Here is a 17009-nt window from a genome sequence, read left to right on the forward strand (position 1 = left end):
TGATAAAATTATAGAAATAGAGAACAAAGTAGTGGTTACCAGGGATTCAGGAGAGGGTGAGGTGGGAGGGATGTGGGTGTGACTATACAAGAGCAACATGAAGCATCCTCGAGGTGAAAGAAATATCCTCTCTCTTGACTTTATCAATGTTCTGCTTTGAGATTGTATTATAGTTTTGCAAGACTATAGTTGGGGAAAACTGGAAAGGGTGACATGGGATCTCTCTTTCATGTAAATCTACAAATATCTCAAAAGTTTAATTTAAAAAACAGTACAGTTTGCTTTGGAAAATTTTGAGAATAGAGAAACATGTGATATACAGATTTTAAAAGTACTAAATTATGTACTTTTACTCCTGGGACCTCATTTAATTCTTCCAATTCTCACATTTAATTCTTGGAAGCTGAGATAATTATTGTTATCCTGTTTTTGAAAAAGGGGAAACTGTTGTCCCAGAGAGGGTCTTTTGTGGCTGCACAGGACCACCCATGGCCACATGGGGTCACATGGGACTACAAGGGACCACACAAGACCACACAGAACCAGGATCTATCCCATAACCCTGTTTCTTTTAAATGCTGATACCTTCCTAGCCTATATCTCAGCTTCACTATTGCTGGAAGTTTTGCAGATAGCAATTCTTTCCAAAATGCATTCCACGGAACATTCACTATGTTTGGTGCTCTTAGAGGGTTCCATTGTCAAATATGTTTGGGAGTGTGTACTGTAGACGTGTGTCTGAAGAGACCTGTGCACGCAGGGCAGTGCCATGAGTGCTGGTTGTGCGGTGACTCCTGTCTGCTATTTCTGTGACACAGGTGTATTGATGTTTCTCAGAGTGCCTCTATGATGCGACCCTACCACACAGCAGTGAAAGGGCCTCCCTTCCCCATACCTGCACCAGGCATTCCTCCTCTTTTAAATCTCTGCCAGCCTGAGAGGTAAAGCATGCTGTTGCTGTGTCATTTTAATTGGCATTGTTTAATTGAGCCGTGAGCAGCTCCTTACAAGTTTGCGGGTGTTTGCACTGCCTCTGCTGGAAGTGGTCTGTCCATAGCCTTTGTCATCCCGTGTGGTTCCAGCTGAGGACAGCTGACAATGCCAGTCAACATACTAAAAACAAAACAAAACAAGACAAAAGAGCGAGGCATCTTTAACTGGAATGTCCTTGGACTTGCACCAGTAATGGGGGCTGAGGTCATGGCCAAGGGCATGTGTGAAGCATGGAAAGTTAGCCAGGCATAAAACTCAGCACATGCTGACTTGTGTGGGTCCCTGAGTCACTAACATTTATGAGCTGGGACGGCAATGCCCCAACCCTCATGGGCCTCCAGTTGTCATCAGTGGACAAAATTGGGGACCGAGATGTGCCATTTCGTAGACATTGCTTTCTTCTCAAGCAGGTCTGACTCGACAGAAAGTGAAAGACAATAAAATACATGTAAGCAAAGAGATGGTCAGGTGGTGACAGTGCTAGGAAGAAAGGCGAAGCAGAAAAAGGACGGGTGGTGATTGGGTTGGGGGCCTCTCTGAAGAGGAGACCCTGGGCAGAGGATTGAATGGGGCGAGTGTGGGGACAGAGTGCCAGAGGAGTGGCAGGTGCGAAGGCTCTGAGGGTGGACATGCAGGGAGTGTGAAGAAGTTCAGGAGCCCAGTGTGGCTAGAGTGGAGAATGAAGTGGACTGTGGTCAGGAATGGAGGTCTGGAGGTCAGCTCAGGTCCAGTCCCGAGGCCTTGGCATCATGGGAGGGACTTAGGGTTTATTCTGACTTGGGAAAACCCTTTGGAAGCTCCTTGACTGAGTGGCCCCAGGTTGGATACTAACTCGCTCCCTCTGGTGGCCATACTGAGAACTGGCTGAGGAGAGGTGGCCTTGCGACCTGGGATGGTGGGAACGAGCCTGAGATACTGGTGGATTGGCTGGGGTGGGAGAGCAGGGGGGAAGGAGTGGGAGTGGTGGGCACTGCAGAGGAGCCACGTGGAGGTGTTGGCGTGGCTGTTAGAACCGAGTCTGCGTGGAAGGGTGAGGTCTGGGCTAGAGGTGTAAATCCGAGTTCCCAGCTGGCTTGTTTTGGAGCCCTGCGGCTGGATGCAATCACCTGGGGAGTGGGTGTGGGTGTGGGTGGGGAGGATGGAGACTGAAGCAGAAGGGGGGCTGGCTGCAGTGGGTCCTGCCACCTGCATGTTCCGGGTCATCCAGGGCACCAGCAAACGGGACGTTCTCTACCACTGGGATTTTTGGATGGCAGAAAGTTGAGAATACACACCATGCAGAAAGACTGTGATCTGGTCACTAAAATGATACTTAGGTATTCCTACATGATTGAACATGTGCTATAGCAATAAAAATGGGTTCTGGTGTCATTACCACCACCCCCCCCCCCCCAGCCACCACTTCCTCCCTCTTCTCCTCTCCCATTTCCTCATTTCCTCTCCTTCCTTCTCCTGCCTCCCTCTTACCCACCTTTCTCCTCCCCCCTCCCCCAAGTCTTGTCTCCGGGTCATCTTTCTGCCATCAGTGATCATGTACTAGAGGCTCTCTACAGCCTAGGAGGGCCAGCTTCGGGATCCCACAGTCTGTGTTCTTCTGGTGCAGAACCTTGGAGGACCTCCTCCTCGCCACTCCCACCACTGAGGAGTTGTCAGGGTGCTCTGTGGCTCCATAGTCTAAACATGCTAAATTCAAACCCAGCCTTTATCTCTCACTAATAGTGTGGCCCTGGGCAAGTTTCCTAAGTGTCTGTACCTCAGTTTCCCGGGGGTAAGATGGGTTTACAGATATCTACATCATACAGTTTGGGGAAGGATTAGGTAATGTGGTAAGTTTAAAGTGTCTGTGATATGATAAATATTCAACCTGCTGACCTCTCTTCTGGTTCCTGGTCATTTCAAACATGCACTCTGAGCTGGGTGGTCTGGTTTGAATCCTAGTTCTACAGCTTACTGTGTGTTTGGTCTGTGCCTTGGTTTCCTCATCTATAAAATGGAGATAACAATAGTTCTACCTCATAAGGTGCTGTGGCCGTTAAATGAATTAATAATTATAAAGCAGTTTAAACAGTTCCTGACAGATAAGTGCCAAGGAATTATTTGTTAAATAAAAACAACTGTCATGATAAAAATGCTCAACAAATGAGGAATAGAAGGAAACTATCTCAACATAGTAAAATCCATATATAAAAACCCCACAGCTAACACCATACTCAGTGGTGAAAGATTGAAAGCTTTTTCTCTAAGATCAGGAGCAAGGCAAGGATGCCCGCTTTCACCACTTTATTCAACATGTACTGGAAGTGGTAGCCAGAGCAACTAGGCAAGAAAGAGAAACAAAAGCCATTCAAATTGGAAAGGAAGAATTAAAATGATCTCTCTTCACAGATCATATGATCTTATATGTAGGAAATCCTAAAGATTTCACAGAATTGTTAGAATTAATAAATGATCTCAGCAAAGTAGCAGGATGCAAAGTCAATACACAAAAATCACTTGCATTTCTGTACACAAACTATGAACAATCCCCAAAGGAAAGTAATAAAACAATTCCATTTACAGTACCACCAAAAAATAAAATATTTAGGAATAAAGCTAACCAAGGAGGTGAAAGACGTGTGTACTGACAACCAAAGCCATTGGTGAGAGAAGTTAAAGAAGACACGAGTAATTGAAAAGACACCCATGTTCATGGACTGGAGGGCTTCATATTCCTTAGATGCCAGCACTACCCAAAGTGACCCACAGATCCAACACAACCCCTATCAAAGTGCCAGTGATGTCTTTTGCAGAAATGGAAAAGCACATCCCAAATTTCATATGGAATCTCAAGGGTCCTCACATAGTTTCAGCTGGTGAAGTTGAAAGTGTTCTTGATATAGATGGTGGTGATAATATCACATTACGCATGTATTTAATACCACTGAAGTATATACTTAAAGGTGGCAAAGGTGGTAAATTTTGTGCATTTTACCACAATAAAAAAATAATTGAAAACAGAACCTGAATCATTGGTATTTATCATTGGTGTAGATCATTTGCTTTTTGTGCTCACAGCTGTTCTTAACTCTGAGTGCTGTGGTTTGTGTCTCATGCAGCCTTGGGGACCTGTGGGCTGGGATCCGAGACAGATCATGTTGGTGGAATCAGCTAATCTCCAGGGCAGGGGGATCCTGTTGACTTGCTCTCTGTGTTTTACGAGGTGCCTACTATGTGCTGGGGGATGTGCCAGCCACTCGTGTGGTTCCAGCGCCTAGTGTGAGGCCTCGTAATTGGCTTCAAATGGAGCTTGCGGTGTTCCTGAGCCGCTTAACGACCTTGGGTAATGAGGTGTGTCAGGCTCAATATTTGTTTAATGCTTTATTCATGGGCACAAAACAGTGGTAACATTAACTTCAGGGGAACTTTAATGTTGTGTGTGTTTGGGTGAAGTCCCCAGCTCCTGACCCTGAAGGTCCTAGATCTGTTGGGGCCATGTAAACTGTTTTACCTCACTTACGAGAAAGAGAAAAGAGGTGCTGCTTTTCCTCGGGAAAAGACGAAGTATTTCACAGCCAAAGCTTGTTCTCCTGTGGAACATTTGCACAGACTGCAGAAAGCAAACACATGGACATTTCCAATACTTCTTCTAAGGGAAGGAGTTGGACTTGTCACAACCAGTACAGTGGGCCTATTCCTCCATTTGCTAATCTGTTCGTTCATCAATCCACCCATCCACCCATCACAGGCTGAGGCCTGCTCTATTCCACCAGTCCTGGGGTCAGTGTGTGTGTCCAGCCAGCCAGTGGGTGAGGCCAGTGATTTCACCTTTCTGAGTTCCCTTTTCTTCACTTGCCAAGTGAGGCTGTGTTGGTGACAGGTTTAGCCCAATGCCTGGCCTAGAGCAAGCAAACCTTCAATACATGTAGCCAAGTTACAGCCATGATCAATAATAATAAAAATGTACTCTGAAATAGACAATTTTCACCCCACTTTACACAGGAGGAAACTGAGGTAGAGTGCTCTGGTTCTGTTCCCTCTCAGAGCACAGATGTGAAATGTGCAGGAGCCTCACCAGGCTGGACCCCTGGAACTGCTCCTCGCTACTTGAGTTGTTGTGACTTCTAGATCCCTGGGCGTCCCTGAGGGCCTGGCTTCCAAGGGCTCGCCTGAGAGGAAGCCACAGGTTGTAATTTCCTACCTCTGGACACAGTGAAAAGATTAAAAACAAAAAGATTATCACTTCATTTATTTTCCTATTAAAATAGCTGCTTTCCTTCCCACTCTCCTCAAAGCACTCCAAAGTTTGCTTGGGGTTTTCAAGCTTCTCTCTGGTTTCTGTACTCCCAGGTGAGAGAGAAGCTGATTATGACCCGGTGGGTTGGGCACAGGTGGCCCCTGTTTATGCAATCCCAAATTCTTCCTTCTTAAATAAAATTTAAGACCATCTGAAAACGACCTGCAGGGGTGACCTCTTGGCTTTGATTCTTGGTTGAGTTTCTGAAATGCATATGAGGCCGAGCCTGCTAATGTGCTGAAATAATTACCCTCGCTCAAGGGAGGTGTTAATGCCTGAGGTATATGCCTGCCAGTTGTGTTGCAGCTAGTGAGAAGCAGTGTCAACCTTTCCCATTTACTGTCAAGTCGCAGCCTTCTCATTCTTTTCAGGATTGCTTTCGGTCCTAATTGATGGCAGCCACTTGACCATGCCCCGGAGGATGACATAGGCACCCCCATCTGTGCTCCCAGACGTTGTCCTTGGGAACAAACCTCAGGTCGTGACAGCCAGCCTCCATGATGCCCAGTGGTTCCACCTCCTGGAATTCACATCCTTGTGAATCCCCACCACCACCACTGCCCTTCTTCCTCCATCTCTCTGTCTCTTTGTCTCTCTGTCTTTCTGTCTGTCTCTCTGTCTCTCTCCCTGCCCTCTCCCCTTCTCTCTTGGATCCTTTCCTTTGTGGAAGCTGGCGGCCATGTCCTGAGCAACCCTATGGAGAGGCCACATGGTAAGGAACCTCAGCCTCAAAAGCCACTTGAGTGAACCTGGCTGAAGATCCTTCTGCTCCTGTAGAGCCTTTATGACTGCAGCCTTGGCCATCTACTTGGTTGATTCTTCCTGCAGGAAAGTATCTTGGATCTAGTAAGAGTTGGAGATGTTCACTCAGTTAATACCCACCTATCAGGTGGGAAGATGATCATGAATGTGCTCAGGAATGTAGGATGTGAGAAGATGCTTCTATGAAATGAGCTAGACAGCCTTCTTTGCTGCAATTACTAATGATTACATCAGAACGTTTTGCTTTTCTGTGGTGGGAAAGAGGAAGGGAAGTGAACTGATATTTTCTGAGTGCCAACAATGGTGATAGCTACTATTCACTGTTTCCCACCTCTACCTGTTCCACAGGCTTTTTACATGCATGGTCTTAATCCAGCCTTCCTTTAACAGGTGAGGTAATGGAGGCGCTCAGAGAGGTATAGTGATTTGCCCAAGGTCACACAGCTGGTCACTGAGTGAGTGTGGGTTCAACCCAGGGATGTCTCCTTCCAAAGGGGTGAGTAGTGAATGGAACAGATGTGAAGGGACAGAGCCTCAGAGCTTGAAGGCACTGAGGTTCTATAGACTGTGATCATGTTATCAAACAAAGAAAAATTGAGACCTACAGACTGACAAAATTTTTTTCTCAGATGTATGAATTTATGAGAAAAAAATCTTAAAAGATAGTCAAATAAATTGTTTGTTTTGAAGAGTATTCCATGAAGGGAAACCAAAAATTATACAGGAAGGTTTATACCTATCAGTGTTAGTCGGTATCATATCTGAATGTTGGAAATTGGGAAGATCCTAGAAAATCGGGCACTTACGGTTGTCATGGTTACATGACATGGTTATTCCAGGTTAGCTCTGGGGATTGAAGCTTTGGTCACCTTGTCTTCCAGGTGAAGCAGCTAGCTGGGTTCCAGGTCCTGGCTATTCCTGTGTCAGTCAGACTAATTTTTAAGTAAAGTTTTAATTTTGTAATAACTTTAGATTTGCCAAAACTAAGGAACATTGCTCTTAAGTAAACTGTAGATGGTATTCAAATTTCACCAACTTTCCCATTAATGTCCTGGGACTCAATTCCGGATATCTTACTGCATTTCTCATACTTTTTGAGTGAACCTGGATTTGCTTTTAAAACCTTGGACCCTGAGCTAAAGTTCTGCTGGCTAATCAGGAATCCATTCAGCCTGTCCCTTAACAGATGGCAGCCCAATTACTTCTTACAATTTAAGCCCATTGCCTCTAGTGGCATGGACGTCTCAGTGGGTAGATATATTTCATCTCCTGGGCCAATTCTGATCTGTTGTGGGTCTGAGTGGTGTGTCAAGAATGAGGAGGAGACTGCATCTGAGTTCTGTGATCAACTAGCAATGTCTGTTGCAGGAATGGGAGTAGAGAGGGGTGATGATGCATGCTGCGTATCTGCCTTCAGTCCCAGAATGTTTCGCATTTGAGCATTCTACCCCCATGTCCAGGAGGGGAATCTGTGTTTGAATGTTGGATTATGGAGTGGGGTGTTGCTACCATCTAGGCACACTTAGCTATAGGGTGGTCATAGTGGTGATGGTGATGATGATGATGTAAACATAGCTAGGTACCATTTATTGAATGCTTCATATGTCGCAGACACTGTATTAACTGTGCCACATGAATATTGCACTTATTCCTTAGAACAGCTCTGAGGTAGGTCACAGTTGTCATTCCCATTTTACAGGTGACAAAACTAAGATAAGGGACTTTTTCTCGCTCCCGCAGCTGTAAGTTTCCTTTTTTTAAAAAAAATTAATTAATTAATTAGTTTTTGGCTGTGTTGGGTCTTTGTTGCTGCACACGGGCTTTCTCTAGTCGGGGCAAGCAGGGGCTACTCTTTGTTGCAGTGCGCTGGCTTCTCATTGTGGTGGCTTCTCTTGTTGTGGAGCACAGGCTCTAGGCACATGGGCTTCAGTAGTTGTGGCATGCGGGCTCAGTAGTTGTGGCTCATGGGCTCTAGAGCGCAGGCTCAGTAGTTGTGTTGCACGGGCTTAGTTGCTCCGCAGCATGTGGGATCTTCCCGGACCAGGGCTTGAACCCGTGTCCCCTGCATTGGCAGGCAGATTCTTAACCACTGCACCACCAGGGAAGTCTCTGTAAGTTTCCTTTTAGAGGAGTCACTGTTTTTCAGCAAGGCAGGGGTTTGCCAAGTGCTGTCCACTCAGAGGTTCACTGTCTCATGCCACACGTCACACCCTTCTCCTAATTTGTTAGTGTTCACCAGATCAAGTAATCCGTATTGGGTTCTGGCAACCACAGCATTCTGTGAGATTTATTCAGAGGCATTTGGGGCTAGAGCAGGATTGAGTGCAATTTCACAGAGGTGACAAATAGGGAGAACCAAGATCTACATACCCAGGAGAATTTCTGCAGGATTCAGGAGTTCAGAAACTGTTTCCTTAAATGGGTAATGTATATCTGTGCCAGTGATGCAAATTAAAATTTGGAGTTTCAAAGGAAAAATTTCCATCCCCCTAAAGGAAGTCTTTCATTGATTGCAAGAATAGATTTTTTTTCTATTGGTAGGTAAAGTCCTCAGTCATCTGAGACCTACGACCTGTGAAACCCCATCTGCCACAGGCTTTTCCGGCCCCCACCCCAGCCAGACTGGTCCCCTAGTTTTTATTTCCAGCTTCCTTTACTTTGCTCCTCTCACTCTGTCTGCCAGGAGAGCCCTCCCTACCTGCGCTTCTCCCTTTCAGAGTCCCTTTCTTGTGGATGCTGCTCCTCTTCCCTGTGCCCCTCTCCCTGCTGTGTCCCGCCTGGAAGCCTCTGGAGGGCAGTATTGTGTGCGATGTTCTCAGTGCTTGGCCCAGGGCTTGGGGAAGAGGTGGTGCAGGAAGGTTCGTACACGAATCAGTGTCTCTTAAAAAGTGACCACATCTGTAGCCAAGAGGAATCTTGTATCTTCCAGCTACGTCTTCAGAATTGCAGGAGCTCCTTAGGCAATATTTGTGGCCAGAGCAATGATTAAAGCATCCCTTGTTTATCATACTTTTGCTGCACTGTGGGCTGAACACATGCCGTCTTATCTCACCCCCTCTGAAGTCCTCTGGCCGGGGTGGGGGGGGTGGGGGTGGGGTGGAGGGTTGGGGAGTTTCCCCCTTTTATCGAGGAGCTTATGGAAACTGAAGTTATTTGCCCAAGGCTGCACAGCTGTCAGGAATTGTTGCTGATACTTAAACCCGGCAGCCGCCCAGAGCGCAGGCTCCCAACCTGGAAGGATCGTTAGGGTTGAGGAAGATGGTGGGGCCAGGATGTAGGGTTTGGGGCAGCCTCCTCCCCACCACCTCACTCTGTCTCCTACTGCCCGCCTGGGATCATCAGCCCAGGCTGTTCTGTGTGCTCGTCTCCTGGTTACCTTCTCCCTCTTGCTGGAGAGTTGCAGCTGCATGTTCCTTAAAATGCTATCATGAAGACAAAATAAAAATTAGTTACCTAAAGCTTTGCAGAATCTTCAAAATGTATTAACACTGTTCCACCCAACACAAATCACTTTAAATGTTATAAATAAATAAACAAAATTTTGGTAAATTGTTAAATTTGGTAAATTCTGAAAGTTAAGTTGGTCATTGAGCAAACCGATTCTTTGGGGGAAGAGGCGTGAGGCGGTTTTGAGCCCAGTCAGGGCTGCTGCTAACCCATGCAGTGGGCGATTGGGCTTGATTCTGTCGGGGATTTCCGAGGAAGTATGTAGAATGAGCCTAGCGATTGTTCACTGAGCCCGAAGGGGTGAGTGTTTACCCACTGGCTCTGATCTCTCGTTGGTGGAGGGCAGTCCCACAGGGTGATATGTCTTTGGCTCTTCCATGACAGGACGGGCTTCTGGAGGCAGTAGGCAGAGAAGCTGGGCAGAAAGCAAGGCACGCACAGTGCAGTGAAGTACACTACTGCTGGACTGCATCTGTGCACAGCTGGCTGCTGCAGAAGAATGGTGCAGAATGGTGGGCTGGGAAGATAGCCTACGGGGCATGGAACATCCAATATGTCAGCCTCAAAGATATGCTGGCTCCACCCAGACATGCCCTGGGCTTTCACATCACCTCCTTTCCTCAAGCAGTTCCCCCTTCTAAGTTGAGTCACGTTTCTCCCATGCAAAATGGAAAATGGGTCATTCCTTTGACCAACATCCCATTTAGAGATCATTCTGTAGGCTTTACTTGCTGCTCTTAGCCTAGGATTTGGACCCAAAACCTAATGCAAATTGTTATTCCATTAGGGATTTATTAGATTCACAGCAGTATTATCTAATATTAGATTCATAGTAATATTTACATGTCAAGGGCAGATTGGAGAATGTTTTGGCTGGTTTGCTGTAGAGTTTGTGTGTGGTTTATACATTCATCTTCAAACCAGCCAGACTTCTTAGGGTCTTCCCAAGGTCAGACACAGAAGTGCCGATGCCCATCACAAGGTAAATGTGCGTTACAGATGTTGGGGGGATTACAGAATTCCTTTTCTCAGCATAAGCTGTTTGTGGTTCTCTCTGTTCCTTTCTCTAGGTAAGTTTATTTTTCCTGACTGCCATTACTGACTAAACTCTGTCTGCCTCACTTACAAGCTCCTGGGAGGTGGGGAGTTTCTGGAGGTGGAATTGATTATAGATTATATTACAGACCAGGACTTGAAGACACAGAGCTGGTTGGCAGTTAACCCACTTCCTTGTGAGCCCCAAGTAGGAAGTCTACATTCAACTTTTTGGGGGTCTCTGCTTTGGCAGAAATCCTAACTCTGTCGTGTAATGAATGGGATATATGCTACTGAACATTCACGCATTCATTCAACACTTACTACATGTCAGGGCTGGGCTCCATACTGCACACATGTGATCTCATTTAGGTCTCTTCATAACCCTGTGAGGTGGGCAGTGTCCTCATTTTACAGATGTGGTTGGTTTGGTCAAAGAGATGTGAGTAAAAATTTCCTGCAACCCCAACCGTGGTGTTACTTTTCTCATACATTTTATTCTACAGATGCTATGAACTCTACAATACATTGTTATTATATCGTTAAACAGTTAATGATATTTTATTGGCTGTCCTAGGGTTTAGAGTATACATCTTTAATTTTTCACAGTCTACTTTCAAATAATATATCACTTCATGTCTGGTGTGAGAACTTTGTAACAGTTTACTCCCAATTTCTCCCATCTTTTGTGCTATTCTTATCACCTGTTACTTTTACATAGGCTATAAGTCCACAATCCTTTGCTTCTATTTTTGCTTTAAACAATCTTAAAAAGTTACTTAAAAGGTCTTTTATATTTACCTTCATTTATACAGTTTCCAGAGCTCTTCATTTCTCTCTGTAGATCTATGATTCTGTCTTGTTTCATATTCCTTCCACCTGAAAAACTGAACTTTAGTGTCTTGTAGCACAAATCTGCTGATAATTCATTATCTCAGATTTTGTTTTTCTGAAAAAATTTTAAATTTTGCTTTCAATTATGAAAGGTACTTTTTCCTGGGGGTAGAATTCTGTGTTGACAGTTATTTTTTTTCTCAGCACTTTTATGATGCCACTTCACTGTTCTCTGTGTTGTATAGTTTCTGATGAGAAGTTTGCTGTCGTTCTTACATTTCCTTAATTCCTTAATTTCTCTGGCCTGCCTTTAAGATTTTCTCTTTGTCTTTCAGTATTTTGAATACGATGTGTCTGTTTTTATTTATTTATTTTTAATAATCCTGCTAGAAGTCCTGTGATCTTTTTGGATTTGTGACAATGTATTTTATTACTTTTGTAAAATTCTCAGCCATTACTTCAGATATATCTTCTACACCATCACGTCTCTCTTTTTCCCTCTGGGATTTCAGTTACATGTATATTAGATTATTTATCTTGTCCCAAGTGTATTTAAAGCCCCTCATTGTCATCACCCTCTTCCTCCCTCTCTTTTTCTTTCTCCCTTTCTCCCCCTTCTCTTCCTGCTCCTTTCTCTCTTCCTTCCTCTTTGTTTTACAGTTTGGATAATTTCTATTGACCTAGCTTCAGGGATCCTTTCCTCAGCTGTATTGCATCTACTGATGGTCTCAGTGAGGGCATTCTCTGTCTCTGTTACCATGTGTGTTCTCTCATGAGACTCACCTCTGTTTTCATTCTCCCAGGCATGACTCTCTTGAACTGAGATTGCTTGCATATTTCTTCTCTTTTGTGTATAAGGTAGGAGGATAAATCTGGTGCTTATTACTCTATCATTGCCAGACCATCCTTTTACTTCAGATATGTCCATGTCTTTATATTTAAAGTTTATTTCTTGTAGACAGCATGTCACTAGTTTCCTACTTAACTTGGATCGGCAGATAGAGTGTGTTTTTTCTGAATCTAGGCCAACATTGAGAATAATATCAGGTATAGTCTGTGTCCATGTAGTCACAGAGATGAGGACTTGATGTCCTCATCTCTAAGGGGTGATATATGGGTAGTACCCTGACTGTAGACTTTGGGATCATACACACCTGGCTTTACATCCCAGTTGGCCAGATTCCTTAGCCTCTCTGAGCCCTGGTTTCCTCATGTATAAAGAGGAATAACAGATGATTGTATTAGGGACTAAGTGCGATGACCCTGTCTCTCTCTCTGTCCCCTTTACCACAAGGCCTGGTACGCAGTAGATGCTTATTAAATGCTTTTGAATGAATGGGTGCTTTCTTGAGTTCTGCTGGCTCATTAAAATAAATAAATAAATAGCTGCAAACCATTCATTCCATTCCTTAAGATCCTATATCTGGAAAATGATTCTTGCCCTGACCACCAATTTCACTGCCTCCCCTCATTCAATACAATGTTTGCTTTCTCCCAAGAAGATTTTCCAAATTAATTGGAATACATTGATTTGTGCAGTTGCCATCCCACAAAATGCCATTTGTACTTTGATTTTTCTCTCAATATAAACATTCAATTTAAGAGACCTATTAGAAAGGAGCTTGATTTAGGAGTCAGGAACACAGACATTTCTTGCCAGCTTGGTTGCCGTATGACCTTGGACAAACCGTTTAACCTTTTCTGAGCCTTAGTTTCCTTGTCTGTAAAAGAGGGATAAGTGGCTGAAGATAAGTGTGAGAACCAGACATAGAATTGGTCTCAGATATTAAGTATCCTCCATTTTCTCTCCTACCTTTTACTCCCCCATCACCTGTTCCTTCCTGTGAGTTCACTAGATGTAGGCAGGGGCTCCAGCCAACTTTAAAGGGTACCCAGTGAGGACAGGTAGGGGGATGTGAAGGATTCTTTTTCTGGTCCTCACTTGGCACTAGCTGTTGCTTTTGGTCTCCTCCTCCATGCCCAGCTAAACCTTTAAGTCAGTTGTTCTGTTTGCCCTGAATCCTGAAAAGAGTACCATATCAGCTTTGGAATACACAAGAATTGCAAAATTTTGCCTCTCCATAAGATAGTCTCTTTTTAGAGTCGAGCTCTTGGGGTGGGGAAAGGACTTTGCCAGTGGTTCATGGGCCCCTCCTCTGCCCAGTCTCCAAGTTCTAGGTCAAGTGGACAAACCTCATCTACCTGGCACTGCCTTCAGAGGGAGGCAGCCCTTCCCAAGGCCCTGGGCAGTGCAGGGAAGGGAGTGGCAGAGGAGAGGAGGACTTCTTGTCCATTTCTTGATACAGTGAACAGATCATCTGTTACCTTGTGACTCAAAGTGTGGTCCATGGACCAGAGCAGTGGCATCCCTGGTGCTTCTTAGAAACACAGAAACAACCTCACCCCGGACCCATGGAAGCAGAATCTGCAACTTAACAGACCCAGGTGATTCGTATGCACGTTAAAGTTTGAGAGACACTGTCTGCATGATCAATGAGGAAAAGTCGGGGCAGCAGAAGCATCAGGTGTGTGCAGTAAGCAGCATTTGGTGCAGACGATGGAGCTGTCAGATGGAAAGGGCAGGAGGTTCATGGGGGCCTGTGCAGAGGCAACTTGAGCTGGGGATGTCTCCATACCCTACAGGGCTTCAGTCCAGAAGAGGGCCACCTCCTATTGCTCCCCTAGGTACGGGGTTGTCTCTTCACTTCTTGATAGTGTATTTTGAAACTTTAAAATTTTAATCAAGTCCAATTTATCTAATTTTTTTCTTTTATTGCTTGTGCTTTTGATGTCACATCTAAGGACCCACTGGAAATTCCAATGTCATGAAGGTTTAGCCCTATGTTTTCTTTTAAGAGCTTAAAGTTTAGCTCTTACATTGAGCTTCTTGATCCATTTGAGTTAATTTTTGTGTGTGGTGTGAGGTAGGGGTCCAGCTTCATTCTTTTGCATGTGAACAGGCTTTGATTTCCTTGTTCAAAGGATCTCTCTAACTACTGTGTGGAGAAAAGTTGGGGGCAAGAAGGAATCAGGGAGACTAATTTCCCACTGTTACGTGGTAATCTGTCTCTGAGAAAAGGTATACTGCAGTGCCAACCAATAAAGTTAGAGGAAATGGTTAGAAACTCACCACTGGACAGCCATCATAGCCATAATTGATTCAGGCAAGAATCATTACTGGATGCTAATGTAAAGTTTTCTTGAGTAACAGAGTATCTATGTGGTCTCAAAGAACCTCCCCATGAGAAACTAATCACAAAGGGTAAAGAATGAACTTCATAGTGAAGAAGCCTGGCAGACACCCTCTTAATTAATCCGTGGCCAGGGGGTTGGGAACCCCTGCCTTATGCAGTCTTTCTTTCTGAACTACTCATACAAACAGCCACTTCTCTTGGGTATGTCCTGGGTGCCAGGTATTCTTAAATCTTCACATTGGCACTACTCTTATTTCCATTTTACAGATGAGGAAACTGAGGTTCAGAAAGAGGAAATCAGAGCCAAGTTTGAAAGTGGGTCTGTCCAGCTCTGCTCTTGAGCAGTTTGTCCCCCACAGCCCCCTGCATCTCATTCTCTTGTTCGTTTGTTTATCATCTGTCTTCCCAGGCTCAGCTCCTTGAGGGAAGGGCACTTGTTCTGTTCTGCTCACTGATGTATCCTGAGGAACTGGCTCAATGCCTGCCCCATAACAGGAACTCAGTAAATATCTCCTGAATGAAGGACCATCATGGGGCTTAGCACGCTTAATACTTGGGCATTGGGCTTGAACTTGAGCTCAAATCTGCTACTGAGAAGCTGTGTGATCTTGGATAAATTAATTAACTTCTCTGGAACACAGTTTCTGAATCTATGAAATACACATTGTGCTCCTGCCTCATAGGGGTTGTGGTGAAGATCTAATGCACCAAAGTGCTTATTGCAGTACCTGGCATTGTGTTAGATGCTCAGTCCATATTTACCGAACAAACGACTGAATGAAAGTTTCAAGTGGCCTCTGTCTCTGGCGGACCCGTCTCCTCCTATAACAGTGTTTATTGGGAGCAATATGGAGGGCCTTACCGGGAGACTTTAACTTACTGTAACAAACCATGTGGGACTGTTATCTATGTATTTATTTGTGTGTTTCCAGGGTTTTCTTCTACCCTGTGTGTGTTGGACTGGCGGGGACCCTGTCTGCCTTGTTCAGGCTGTACCCCTTGTTCAGGCTGTACCCCCAGCATGCCCACAGCTGTGGCTCAGGGCAGGCAGGCCTGCTTGCTGATTGACTCAGTTCATTTTGCTTCCTGACATATTTACTGGGGCTCCCCCTGTTCCAGGTCCTGTGCTGGACGCTAAGCGCTTGCCTTCCTGCCCTCGATTTGTTCCCTGGGGCCCCCAACCTGGCCCATGGTCGGGGCTCGCTTGGCCCGGTTGCCTTCCCCCAAAGCCTGCCTTTGGCTGCTCTCCCAGTCCCGGGAAGCCCTGTGTCCTCTGGCTTATGTGCCCGTTTGGTGCTTGACCTTTGAAATAGGCTGCTGGGCAGTCCTGGAAGCTCCTGTGTTATCGCAGGTCCTGCATCAGATAAGCGAGTGCACGGAGGCCAGTCCAACCTCCTTCCCACACCTCCTGTCCATGTTTATTTCCTCTCCTGATTGGGACTGAAGAGGCTAAACTGCTCAGGAGATCACAGGGACGGCCAGCTCACTGGACACCTCTCGGCTGGACGCCTGCTGTCCTGTACCCGCTGGCCAGCAGGTGGCGCTGCCCCACATTTTATAGGTTGGGAGGTGAAGGAGAGCAGAGAGATGACCGTTTTTGTTTTTGTCCCCCAAATGAGACTTTAAGATCAAGGGAAAATCATGGGCATTTGGACTAGTTTTCTGGAAGAAAAAAAATTCCGAAAATAAAATGATGAGTTAAGGCTTCCATTCAGGTTCTGTGTCTGAGTTTTGAGTTCTGCTCACAGGAGGACCCATCTTAAGTCAGAAGAGATTTTTTTTAGCTCTGCCTAGAAATCCTGCAGGAAGGGCTGGTGGGGCTGAGAACCCAATTTTGTTTTTCTAAGTGCTGGAGAAGGTGGGCTCTGGGCTGTGCCCCTTTCTCTGTGTCCCTGGGCGAGTTGCAAGAGAGAAGTGGAGATGAAAGTCCCGATGTCCATGGGTGGTTGTGGTTGTGAGTTGGTGACTATAAAGCACTTGCCCTGTGCCCACTGTGTAGAAAGCAGCACTGTGGCTGGGCTGGTGGGTCTTGGTGCTGAAGTTAAGATGGTGGGCGCCTCTGACACGCTGCTTTGACCGAGGGGTTTTGTTGGGGAATGCAGCCCTCCTTATTGTTGTAGGGAGGTGGGGCTGGCACTTCCGAGCACCATCTGTGCACAGGGAGCCGGGAGGACACAGATGAGAACCCCCAACCCCGCCTCTTGGGCCTCAGAGGGGAAAGTGTGTGATAGTCTTTCTGGAGATTCTGACCAAGGTGCTCGGGGGACAGGGGCGGCGAGGGACCTGGTCTGCCCAGGCGAGTTGGCGTAGGGTGTCACAGAGGAGATGACAGTGGGATTTCTTCAGGAGAGGACATATGGGAAGGGTGTTTTGAGCAGAGGGCACAGTCCAGGCAAAGCCATGGCGATGGAAAGGCTTCAGGTGTGGCGGAGGGCGGGCCAGGGGTGCAAGGTAGACCCACGTGGGTGTGG

At 45.8% G+C, this 17009-nt stretch overlaps 1 protein-coding gene across 1 annotated transcript in view; it reads left to right on the top strand.

Moving 5' to 3' along the window:
• Nucleotides 1–17009, top strand: part of C20H16orf95 (chromosome 20 C16orf95 homolog) — a 45420-nt gene that overhangs the window by 16323 nt on the left and 12088 nt on the right.

This window comes from Orcinus orca, chromosome 20 (genome assembly GCF_937001465.1).
Source record: "Orcinus orca chromosome 20, mOrcOrc1.1, whole genome shotgun sequence".
Classification (NCBI taxonomy): Eukaryota; Metazoa; Chordata; class Mammalia; order Artiodactyla; family Delphinidae; genus Orcinus; species Orcinus orca.